This window comes from Cyphomyrmex costatus, unplaced genomic scaffold, assembly GCF_001594065.2.
Source record: "Cyphomyrmex costatus isolate MS0001 unplaced genomic scaffold, Ccosl1.0 scaffold123, whole genome shotgun sequence".
Taxonomy (NCBI): domain Eukaryota; kingdom Metazoa; phylum Arthropoda; class Insecta; order Hymenoptera; family Formicidae; genus Cyphomyrmex; species Cyphomyrmex costatus.
This window is the reverse complement of record NW_017275207.1, coordinates 800,713-813,826: the sequence shown is the minus strand read 5'-3', so window position 1 is coordinate 813,826 and position 13,114 is coordinate 800,713. Positions and strand designations below refer to the sequence as shown.

Genomic DNA, 13,114 nt, shown 5'->3' with positions numbered 1-13,114 from the left:
CCCCCCCCCCCCCCCGAGTGAGCAAAAATATAAGAAAACGTAACTCGCGCAATCAATTCGCAAAGGGTCAAAGGGAAAATTCTCCTGATTGCGAGTTCGCAATCAAACTTTGACGGCAACGTGAAAGTAAGACCCGTGACGCAAACGACTCCGAAACGGGACCGAGGGGAAATTTCGTTTGGAAGAAAAACTCGAGTTCGGGGTGCTTTAATCAGAAAAACGGTCAGTACATTCTACACTCTCGACGCAATACGGTTTTTTTCTTTTTTAACAGCATTCATTTAACAGCGTACGCAATATTTCCATAGATAATTAATCTCTGCAATTTCTCAGCGTTTTCCCTTCGAAAAAAGAATATCGATATATCGGTATACGAAAAACAAACAGAAAACATCGATAATGAAAGTATTAAGATATTCTGCGAAGATAATTCCGAAAGTGTCGAGTATAGTGCGCCAATTAGTTATATATATAAATTACGAATCGGCTACTGATACTCTGTGTAATTAATTGTCACAATAAATTTATGGATTATCACTACAGATACCGCGAGGCATATCGGTATCTGTAAAGTAACAACAAGTGGTATCTGCATGCAGGTGTATAGGCATTGAATAAGTAAGCATTGGCAGCTCGTTAAATTGATGGCGTCCCTATACATGTGTTATACTCGTGTGCCTGATTTCCCGCCTTTGCGATAACACGAGACGAGTTATCGGATTAAATTTATGTAACGCGCTGCACTGCCGCGTGCGTTCGCGCGAAATTATTTTCGATAACCCGGGGTGATAACGTCGCCAACGTCCGCGTACCGACTGTCGTCCAATGTTTTTCCTTTCACGTTCGTTAGCAGCCGGTCACGCTCCGACGAAGGAGATTGCGCCAAGATTCATCGTTCGTCCGCGCGAAATTAGCGCCGCGATTCGGATTATACGATTACGTGCCTTTTCCACCTGCCGGGTCTCGCGAAAGTTCAAGAAAACACGTTCCCAACGCGAGCTGAACGCGACGCGCGATAATTCCGCGAATTAATCGCCGCCGTCGTCGCGACGGGATTAAACGGAGAGTAAAATCAGATTGGCGTGATCGATCCTCAGGAAGCGATTTTTCTCCGCTCGATAAGACCGGGACGATCGGCGAAAGAACGTGACGTCCACCCCGCGCGTGGTTTCAATCTTAAAACCTGCGCTCGCGAAAGAAGTGTACCTTTCGAGATATAATCCGCTTTTCTTATCGTCCGACATTTTGCTTATACAACTCTGATACATGCTGCAGGATTGTGCTATATATTTCAAGATTACGTTTATACATGAAATAATATTTACGTATTGTTTATATTAAATCTGTACAAATCTCTTCCACGTAGATAGTATACGATGTAAATATGTAATTAAATTAAAGAAACAGTTTGTGATTTCAAAAGTAAATTCAATATAAGAAAAGCGTTTATAGCCTCCGTGATTGTTGATGCGTAAATAATTTATGTACATATCAGGCAAAATTATGCGATTCGCTAACAATTAGAACGTGTATAACGAACAAAATCGTTTGCAAACGTTTCGACGCCGGATTCGAGTCTTCTTCAGTGCGGAAGTAAAGTACAAACTAAAGCGACAGTGTAGTTTAGTTTTGTACTTTACTTCCGCACTGAAGGGGACTCGAATTCGGAGTCGCGAAACATTTGTAAATGATTTCGTTCACTGTGTATATACGTTCTAATTATTTACGAATCTCGCATCGCCTTTTACCCTGTCATATAAGATACTCTTATAGCCACTTTTCTCGTAGCGAAATATGTAAATTATTACAAATTAAGTAATACAATTCGAAAAGAAATAATTAAGTTTTGTGCTTGTCAAATAAAAATATACGGGATGTCTCGAAACATTATCGTTTAAGAGCGGAGAAATGTTAACGTTGTAAGAAGAAAAATCCCATGATAAAAAAATATCGAAGGCACAATAGTCCTCAAATTTGCGGCTAAAGTCCTCTAACGCAGAGCTGACGTTTCGCGCGCTCCGGCACGATGATAAGACAAGTGGGGTGAAGGTGCTTCAGGACTCCCTCGGCAAGTTCAAGATTATCGTACAGATATGCAAGATAAAAGCGAGATAAAAGGCTTTAGTGCAGCCCAGTGCAACAACGAAGAACATAAGCTTCGATGGCCCATAGATGGACCATAGATTGTGCACTCACACGAAAGACATAGTTTACATGGTAGAGATGTAGATTATATTTTCCATAAACGCACAATCCTGAATATATGTCTTTATTATCCTAAACATCGGCGCGTATTAAACTTTAATAATTCAGCAATTCATCACAAACACCTCTCAGGCGACAGGCGTGTCTAAAAGACGTCATGAAGACGGGATATGCATGTCTAAAAGATATCTAATAACGAATTCGATTGAATGCACTTAGCGCGCACAACAGGTGCATACAAAAGCCGCCGTACTTTGACGTGAAAATACGTTTAATATATTGAATTATGAAATACATTTTATTGCGCTGCGAAGTAAAATCTGTATTTTATAATTTGAAATATTTGCATTTTAGTTTTACAATCAAATTCGCTATATAAGACACCGTAAAGAGAGTTTTCTAGACAAGACGTGTGTCGTCTTGAGTTAATATCACAATTCAGCAGTTATCGTATTACACTTTAGAATTAATGCATCAGTACTAACAGCATTGGAACGGAATTTTACGGCACAAAAATAAAGTTCTCAGTCAGGTTCAATGAGTCCTCTCATCGTCGCTCTTTTACTGACGACGAATTTCGACCATCCTCGGTAAGCGAGTTTAAAGGCTCCGCCGCTTAGCGAGCTTAAACTTCTCAAAAGGCATCGGTAGGCTTAAAGTAACGAGTCCGCCGCACGCTGACGCTTGTGTTTTAGCCGTTCGGTCAGGTGCGCGCCTGTCTCTTAAGTAAAGACACGTAAACAATGGATGTGATAATCGCGCGCAGCTGTTCGTGGACTCCGAGGACGATCGCGGTGAGTAACAGGACTCGGAGAAGAAGTACCGCTGCTTCGGCTGTACGAGAAAGAGAGAGAGAGACACAGAGGTCCGCCACGGAGAGAAAAACCGCGGGCTGCTGCGTCTTTACGGGGAACACTCTCGCGTTCATACGCGCTCGTACGTGTCGACGGCCGAGCGACGGAGGGGACGGAGTTTCGCATTCACTCGCAGGCACGCACGCACGCACGCACGCACGCACGCATACACACGTACGCGGAAAATAAAGAGAGAGAAACTCACTCCAGAAATAATGCACAGTATCCATCCAAGCCCGCGGTGGCGAAGATAGGACGTTGCCTTCCTCCGGGATTATCGGAGCTCGTTTAACAGCGATCCGTATTACAGTACGACAAAACGACACAACAAAAACGTCGGGGATACCCCCTGAAGTTTCCTCCGCGCGACGACACTGATCTCCTCCTCCACCTTATCTTCGCCGTCGTCGGCGTAGTCCGACGACGACAAACGCACTACTGACACTCCTCCTCCCTCGGGTGTTTTTTTTTTATAGTGATGATCACGCGATAGTCTCCCGTCTTCGCACACGAGGTTCACAGAAGAGGGATACGGATCTTCCTGCGGTTTCTCGTCACTCCGGAGACACTCACCGGCCTCCCTCGGGCAACTTCCTCGTAGCGCGTCGCGCCGCGACGCCTGTCGCGTGCATTACCCCACGCACGTTTTTCCCGCGTTTCGGTCCCGCACGCGTCTACCGGGCGGCCGCGCGGGGTCGTCGGATTGAACGGGAATACCCGCGAAGAAGAAAAAGACGTTATTACGTGTATTACGGAGACCGACCGGGAAGACACAAGGATGTACACACTTCGCTCGCTCTACCTCGTCTAGAGAGAGAGAGAGAGGACACGATCTCTCGCCGATGTACTCCGATTCGACTTGGCGCCTCGCGACTGAGGCACCAAGCAGCGATCCGATGCGATGCGATCCGATGTGACGTTGACGTGACGTGATGCGTCGCGTGCGTCCGCGCGCGCCCCGCGACACTTTTCAAAACAATATACAACCAAACACACCAACCAGCGCACGTCTCACCCCGTACGTGTGCTCTCGCTTTAAGCGCTTTCTCGCGCCACCGCTGTGCGCCACTCCGCCGCGCGGCTTCAGTTCCGTCTCCCCTACCCTCTTCCCTCGATCGTCGCCGTCTCTCTCTCTCTCTCTCTCTGCCCCCTACCACCTACCCTTCCTCTCTTCCAACCAACGGCGGTTTTTCCGCACGCACACGCCGCCGCGGATCAATAATTCACCATACGAATTCACCAGAAGCGGGCGAACGGCGCGACACGAGCGAGCGAGTGAGCGAGCGGGCTGGCGGACGGGCGACTAGGCGGAGAGCGGAGCACGCGTTTCTGTTACGGCGCCCCCGCTCGCGCCGGCACCGAGGAAACGCGCACGCAGCCCATACCACCGGCACACGCACACACACACACACCACCGTCGACTGATGACCGCGAGAAGAGAAGAGTTACCCTAACCTCGACGGGTGAGGTGAGCCGCGTCGCGTCGCGAATCGACTCGCACAGCTGACACAGATGACACGGCACGCTTATAAACACGCGCGAGCCCATATATGAATTCCGAGTACGTGAGCACCGAGGAGTAACGAATGCACGATGTAAACAGCCCTCTACCGGGGGGGGAGAGGGGGGGCAACACACGCCGGGCGTGTAGGAATGCCTTTCTTTCTCAAACGCGTAACGGAGCGGGATGGTTTTTCTTTCGCATTCTTATTTCTTTCACTTCCTCTCTTTCTCCTTACATACACGCTCCCCCTCGTCGTCTTCTTCTTCTTCTTCGGAGCAACGGCGGCAGAGCGGACGCTCGCCGCGGCCGAGCGGAAGTATCGCACAAGCGTGACAAGCTGAACGCGCGGGGTATCGGTCGCGCGGAGCGGATAATAACGGCGTCGTGTATTCGCTCGCTCAGTGAAGCACTCTCGTATATAGAAATCCGCGTGCTACATCAGTTTCTCTCTCTCTCTCTCTCTCTCTTTCACGCACACGTCTCTCTCGCTCCCTCTGTCTCACTCTTTCGCTCGTCCGTCTGTCAGTGACTCACACACACACACACACTCGCTCGCTCTCTCTCTCTCTCTCTGCGCGGGTAATATCGCCATCGTCGCTGCAGTCGGACTCGTTCCTTGCGCGGGCCTGTTGCGAGACGACGCCACCGTCAGGACGTCCACACGGGCGTGGACGCGCTCGCTCGCGTACGGCGTTTCAAGCGACGTTAACTCCGTATATCGTATTACTTACCACTTGGCTGAACTGCGTGACGTGGCGGCACGCGCGCGAGCGCGAGGGCGGCCCTTATTTTCACGGGAGGAAAATTCGCACGGCGTTATATCGACGCGCGGTACTGCACCACGGGTAAATACGAAGACGGTCACTCTCGTGTTTTTGGTATGCCAGGAATGGCACAAAGAATCTAGACAACGCACACGCCTGCTGCGCAGCCGGTCTGCGCACACGCTGGCACCGCTTAGGCGGCCGCGGGAGAAACCAGAAGCCCGAGCGCGGCCGACGCCGGCCGAAGGGAGGCCGAAGTCACCGCTCTCCGCTCTAATCCCCACCGCTCTCGCCGAGCGTCCTACCCCGATTCTCCCTCCCTCCCCCCACCACCGAGCCGCCATCCCGCGGCGCCCGCGCGTCCCCCTCAGCGTCCCTGTCCCCCTAGGATCAGTCGCGTCACGCACGTAATAGAGGTTGGATGTTAGTTGAGTGCGCTCTCACGTCCGTTCACTCTCTCTCTCGCTTCAGGTTCGAGGGGCACTTGTTGAATTTCAGGGGTCGCATTTTAGGCTTTGCAAATAAATGCGCTAATAAATGAGAATGTAGTATCACTGAGCTCGACGAGGAAACTCGTAACTGTCCAATTAACGCATCTTTCATGCGTTAATTCTCTCGAGTGATGATACGTAATCGAGTAGACTGTATCCACGTTTGAACAAATTGAGAAAATAAAGAATGGTTTTCTCCGCTTCGTGCGAAATATGGTTTCCATTATTACGTCATGTCCGACATTACGCTATTTGTAACTTGTTGCGTATATATAAATTAATTTGTCATACATATTGAATGTCGTAATAGCCGTTTATTACAAGTGCAGCATAAAGAAATTTGTTACAAAGGGAAAAGGATAAACGTTATGTACCATTTATTTTTTGAAGACGCATATTTTTAAAAATATGATATAATTAATAACGCATATTTTAATTATATATAATATATATATTCCAAAATGTCAAAATTTCATTTTATTGACCATTTTTTTTATAACTGCGATTAATTTCGAAATGTAATATTTTACAAAGTCATGAAACAGTACCCTCTTCTAAAAAAAATAAAATATTGTAATTTATATTCTACTTATTTTTAAAGAAATAATTCTTTTGTGAAACTCTAATTAAAACACATAGTATTAGAACAAGTATTTTTTCTTAACCCTAAAGCTGTAGGAAGCATTCCTTGAAGTTATTTAGTGAAAGTTTTTTTACCTCACACACTCGTTCGCCTACGAAATATCACGCACGTATATTGACGCTTCGATGCTAATTTAGATTGAAAATTAGCTAAAAGACGTTGAATTTAAAAAATGTTGAGGATATTTTAGCATCAACACATTGTTATTTTTTATCACGTTATAAAAAAATTTTCTAAATCTAAGTAAATTTTTTTCAGTATAGAAACTATTAGGTACCGAATAGAGGAGGGATAAGGTACTTAACAAAGAATAAAGTAGCAGTCAAATTTGCAACATCAATTTAACATTGTAAGCTAATAAAATTATGATTAATAGGATAATTGATAACTGTTAGTATTTCTTGTTAATGTATTCTTAGTAAAACTCCGACAATATTATAACATCTAATCTTTATAGGATTCAAGTAGAATTTAATTTTGTTGTACATTTTACGTTAAAATAATCATTAATAAATTATTAAGTAAAAAAAAAGTTATTAATTCGAATAATCACTTATTGTTAGTTATTTTGTGTAAACGATTACCTGAGGTTTTCATATATCAATTAAAAATAGCTGGATTTTTGTAACAGTCAATTACACTGGAAAAAATTGTTAAAATAAAACTAATGCGTTATAATTAATAATGCAATAATTATTTTACATATAACTATAAACAAATTTTTACTTTAAATGAAGTTAAGATTTTTAAAAGTAATTAAGAGTTTACTTAAGAAATTTAAAGTATTAATTTTACTTAAAAAATATAAAATGTAGAAACGAGTTAATCTAAAATAATCTAAGAATTTTTAAGTATTTCAAGATTGCCATACCCTAAACTCTAAAATAATCTTTTAAAAACCGAAAGTTTCATCATTCCTATTGTATCTGGATTTTTTTAAGTGCTTTTACGTTTTAAAACAAAGTCTGTATCCATAGTTTTTATATTATTATAAGACCGGCTTAAATACAGTTTTGAGATGTCGTAAACTAATTACAAAGCTATATTAGCTGCTTAAGACATCACTTAAGACAATTTGATGTAAGGACTATAAATACGCGAGCCTATGAGCTTTTTATAATCTTACGTATTAATCATTGTATATCTAAATTAAGTTTTAAATAGATTCAGCATACGTTTTAAAAAAAATTTAGAAAAATACGTTAACGTTTTAATAACCGGACACGTAACTGAACATTACACAAAATTTTATATATTTGTTTATATTATTATTAATCTTAAATACTTTTTTAAATATAATATAAAAAATATATAAATTTAATTTCATTTAAATACTATTAAAGTATAATATTGTAATAAAAAATCATTTGAGATTAATAATAATAAATTTTATGTATCCAAGTGTCCAGTGTTGCGCTTAGATAATTAAAAATGATCTATATATAGATAAGATAAATGACACAAAAATGTATTTTAGATAAGATAAAGATAATTAATTTTACATTAATATAGATAAAAGATAATATTAAAAAAATTCTTATCTAGATAATTTTTAAGATATTTTTATTTTTGAGTAATTATTAGGTAGTAAAATGATTTAGGATACAAAAATATATTCATATTTTTATAAATATTTTATGAATATTTTGTATACATATATTTTATAAATCTTTATTTTTAAAAAATAAAAGTTTTGCGAATATATCATCTGATAAATGGTTTCTACGTGAATTAATATTTGTTGTCCGCAACTAAAAAAAACGTTCTACTGTCGCTATTGATGGCAATGACGTATTGTATTTAAAAAAAAATTTGTTTAATGTGTGGACATAAATTCAAAATATCTATTCTTTTGATTTACTTTTTAAATATGAAAGTACTTCAAAGTTGCTTTGAATGACTGTGTCGAATTAATCCTTTTTTTTTATCTATATCGCGAAAAAAATCCTCACTATTACTACTGGAGGTTGATTGTTTACATAGAAACTTCTTACAATACTCTTCCACAATCTTAGATAAATTGAAAAAGATAAGGCTTTTTAATCTAAGATAAGATAAAGATAGTCTATATTCTTAATAATCTAGATAAAGATAAGATAAAGCCATTTCTTCATCTAGATGATTATCTAAATAATTTTATCTACATAACGGAAAACACTGCAAGTGTCCAGATATAGGTAGTCTGGTCGTTTACCTGTTCAGCTTTTAAGCAGGAGCAGTTATATGTATATAATACTTTGCTCGGTCCATTTAGCTTTCAATATTGAAGAATATTTTCAATTCTTCCATTATCTATAATTCAATTTCAATGACGGCGCACGTTTTACATTTTATGTGTATTTATTTTTTATGCACAAGTCTTTTTATTTTTTTATTCTTAAAAAGCTTTTCTGTTTTCATGGGCCCTCTTGCCAATATCCATACGATATATAATAGAAAACTAACACAGAGACCATTTCGCAAAAGCGTTGCGCGACAATAAAGCGGTATCTCAAAAAGGAAAACGCGCCGTAGATTAATAACGACAACGTCAAACAGTACGGTCTCGCAAACCGAAACGCGGTGCGCGTACGAAAATAATGCCCGGAGCTGTTAACTTTTGCGACTGACACAAAGCCTGGCTGTAATTAATGCCTTTAAACGTTTGCCGCGCAATGAGCTCCTTTTGTCAGTCGGATGCATTGTACACGTATACTGTACAAAAGTTTACAAACAGGACGGAGCAGCGGCGCAATGTGGCAAAGCGCGACGCGACGCGATGCGACACGCTGTTCCGCGTCGTCAGACTAAACTAAAACGAATGATTTTCATTCACGTTACGTGTGTTACGTATGGAACCGGCGAACTTCGATTTCGTTCAGCATGTCCCTTTAATTACTTAATTGTGTTAACGCAAACTTCCGCGGTCCATCCGAGAAAAAGTGTCGCTTGTTCCTTTTTAGCTGCGATATCACGCGATTGTAATGCAGTTATAGCGAGATATTACGGAGCTTTTGTTATGTTGTAACCGTTTTTGAAGAAATCAACATTGTTATATGTTGAAGAAATTCGCGAAAATTCGCAATAAACGTCGAATTTTCATCATATACGCTGCGAAATAAGACTTAAAGTCTTGACACATAAAAAAATTTGAGAGTTAAGACTTAAACAGCAAGCAGATCAACATATTGGATTCATTACTTTTTACATTAAGTCTTACGGTCTCTATTGTGATTGATCAATTCGCTACCTGCTTAAGTCTTAAGTTTTTATATGTGCCAAGGCCTTTAGACTTAATGTTCGAATTTCGATGTTCCTGTTGAATAGTTTGCTAATAGATTTAAAGTCGGTAGTCGATTCTTATACTTCAAGACTATTTTAAGTATAAAAGTTTAAGTCTTGAGATGCTAGTACAGCTTTGTAATTGGTTCATGATATCTTATATAACTGTGATAGTTATAATTAATACTTAAAATAGTCTTAGATATATGCAAGAATTGACTATGAATACATCGGCTGAAGAGTCTGATAACAATGCCACGCAATCGATCATTATAGTAAGTCTCGTCCAGACCAAAATATTGGAAACATATGTCGCTCGACAAAATTCAATTTTAAATTCAAATAACTGTGAGATACATTTTGTCGAATGCCTAGTTGCAGTTGTCGATAAAAATATTAACAGCAACTTAAAAATATGAATGATATCATATCGATAACAATATTGGTTACAAGTTTTTTATTTTTATCCTTAAGGCAATACTATAGAGATAAAAAAAATGTCGATGATTAGTGTCGTCGACATATAAATATAAATTTTGGTGACATCAAGAATGACATTATATTATGGCCGATATTCATAGCCTGTTCTTATTTGGAAACTGTCTTGTAATGTCTCAAAATGCACTATAATAGTTATTCTAATAAATGTTTCAAACGATTCAAACTATTATTATCGCTTAATTTTCTGCTTGATAAATTTCTGTCATTACATTATGGTTTATCTAATAAAATATTACCGCGTTGTATTTTCGTCATGTTTTCAAATTAGGTCAAATCTAAAATTTCTTTTTTTTTTTATTTAAAAAAATCGTCCCTTGATACAATTGTATAAGCAGCAGGAAGAAATAAAAAATCAATATTTTTCACCATCACATCTTGGTATCATAAAATATCATTATCTTTTAAAAAAATGCGATAGCAAAAAGTAATTGATATCGTTAGATATACATTATCGAATACATAATATATGTCCATCAAATCTACAATGAAAGTAAGTTACCTATTGAAATTTTGTCGTTCATTTGTTTCCGATTATTTGGTCATCTACAAAGTCGATGACAATGTTTCTTAGTCTGGACGAAGCTTCATGTAAACGTATAAATTTGTTTGCGTAAATCTTTTCGCTTTGTATTATAGAATTATTTGGAATGGATTTCAATTATTTCGTTTCTCCTAGAAAACACAATAGAAATCTATAGGAAATAATTGAATAATTCCGATCGGAATCCATTCTGACTTATTCCATGGTATTCTGCGGGCACATATTATGGAACAAGTCATGGCTTTCGATCGGAATTATTCAATTATTCCTATAGATTTCTATTGTGTTTTCTGGAGAAACGGAATAATTCCAATTTAAAATTCATTCCGATTTGAAATTGATTAAATGAGAGCAAGTATTAAGAATATTAGTAGATAAGGTGAATTACTCTTACACGTATCTATTTGCTGACTTGGTTACACTGCCTTCTCGTTCTGTTTGCAATACGCAATTGTACAAACAAAGATTAGAGGCAAAGAAAATAACTTTTCTCAAACACGACAAAAAATCATTTTCAAATATTTAACTTTATTGAAATGCGTTTTTTACGCCGATCATGAAAATCTTCAATAAAAAAACTAACTATTAAGGATATAAAAACGTAATTCATGCTTCAGAAACTTACTTATATATATTTCCATCAAATCGGTTAAGTACGCTTCCTCGAACCACTTCATTATTTCCTTATCCATCGTATCGATATACTATACGCACTGCAATAGTTATAATATGTAGATCCCCAGGTCGACAAATAACGACAATAACGTGCTCTGTACAACTGCAAAATAATAGAAAACGTATAATACGGAGTTACGGACAATTTGGCGCGAACACTCGCGCGGCGTCCGACGTCGATTATCAATTTTATCATACAATTAGACTATATTCTTAATTTCAAGAGAATATTCTAAAAAATACTAACACAGAAAGAAGGAAATATCTCATTTATAAAAAGTATATAATTCTCTTAATTATTATTTTTAATTCTCTTAAGTTGGTGGCGTCGAGTGGCTCACCGCTCTGTGCGATTGACTCGCGATTTGTAGACCCGAGTTCAATCCCACGTGCGCCCAAACGCGATGATTTTTCGCGTTTAATGAGCCAAAAAATGGCTCCACCTGGTGATCAAAAGATCTATGATCATCAGCGCCGTTCGGATTCGGCGTTAAAAACTGTAGGTCCTATACATCAGTAGTATATCAGTAGATATTTGTCTCTAATATCTAACTGAGGTAGGATTCTGTGGACTAATCACCCACAAATCAGAAAAACTATCTGATTCGAGAAACGAATATAGGCCTCGGACAAAAGAGGTCTATAGACGTCCTATGCTCCACATAAGGAGATAAAAGGTGTCGTTAATTCTCTTAAGTTGAGAATACAATGTTTTTTCGGTGTTACCATGATACATCGTTATTCAGATTCTTTCGTTAATGTAAAACGTTTTTGTTTATATTGCCATTAAAATAAATTTAATGTAAATAAAATTGTATATTACTTTTTTGGTAAATACGATACGACTCCTTTTATCTCCTTATGTAGAGCATAGGACGTCTTCCTCTTTTGTCCGAGGCCTATATTCGTTTCTCGAATCAGATTGTTTTTTGGATTTGTGGGTGATTGATCCACAGAATCCTACCTCAGTCAGATATTAGAGACAAATATCTATAACTGATATGTATACTGATGTATAGGACCTACAGTTTAACGCCAAATCCGAACGGCGCTGATGATCATAGATCTTTTGATCACCAGGTGGAGCCATTTTTTGGCTCATTAAACGCGAAACATCGCGTTTGGGCGCACGTGGGATTGAACTCGGGTCTACATATCGCGAGTCAATCGTACCGAGCGGTGAGCCACTCGACGCCACTTTTTGGTAAATAGTTTTAATTAAATGAAAGACATACCTGATGAAAATCTACAGAATTATATTGTTGTATATTTCTATAAAGAAGATTATACAGTATATTAACTGTAGGCAGCTGTCCAGTGAATCACAGTTGACGCTAATATGATCTTCAGTCGATTGACCTGGTCCTCGAAAATTAGTAAAATGGTGGTTTATTCCGATTCGTTCTATGATAGGTACATCCTAATCATATCACAACTCGATAAAGATAATACATGATAGTACATTGTGTAACGTGTGTGGTAAGTTGTCTATTGCGCGATACGGGCGCGGGAGCACGAGCGAAGCGAGTTCCCCGCGCCCGCGCCCGTTATTATAGCACATGAGTTGCACATACATTTTTTCCTTACGAGTGCACTTAGTAATATGTTATACAATTATAAATTCGCACGAGCGAAGCGAGTGACTTATGGGGTGGTGCGTGGGGCGCAGGAAGCA

The 13,114-nt window shown here is 39.3% G+C and overlaps 1 protein-coding gene across 2 annotated transcripts in view; it reads right to left on the bottom strand.

Annotated features, from left to right (window-relative positions):
- Positions 1–5,457, bottom strand: part of scalloped (TEA domain transcription factor 1 homolog scalloped) — a 156,864-nt gene extending 151,407 nt beyond the window's left edge. For both annotated transcript variants that reach the window (XM_018548743.1, XM_018548760.1), the window contains exon 1: positions 5,295–5,457. The gene's annotated coding sequence lies outside the window, so the exon portion shown is untranslated. The remainder of the gene's footprint in view (positions 1–5,294) is intronic.
- Positions 5,458–13,114: the final 7,657 nt, after the last annotated feature.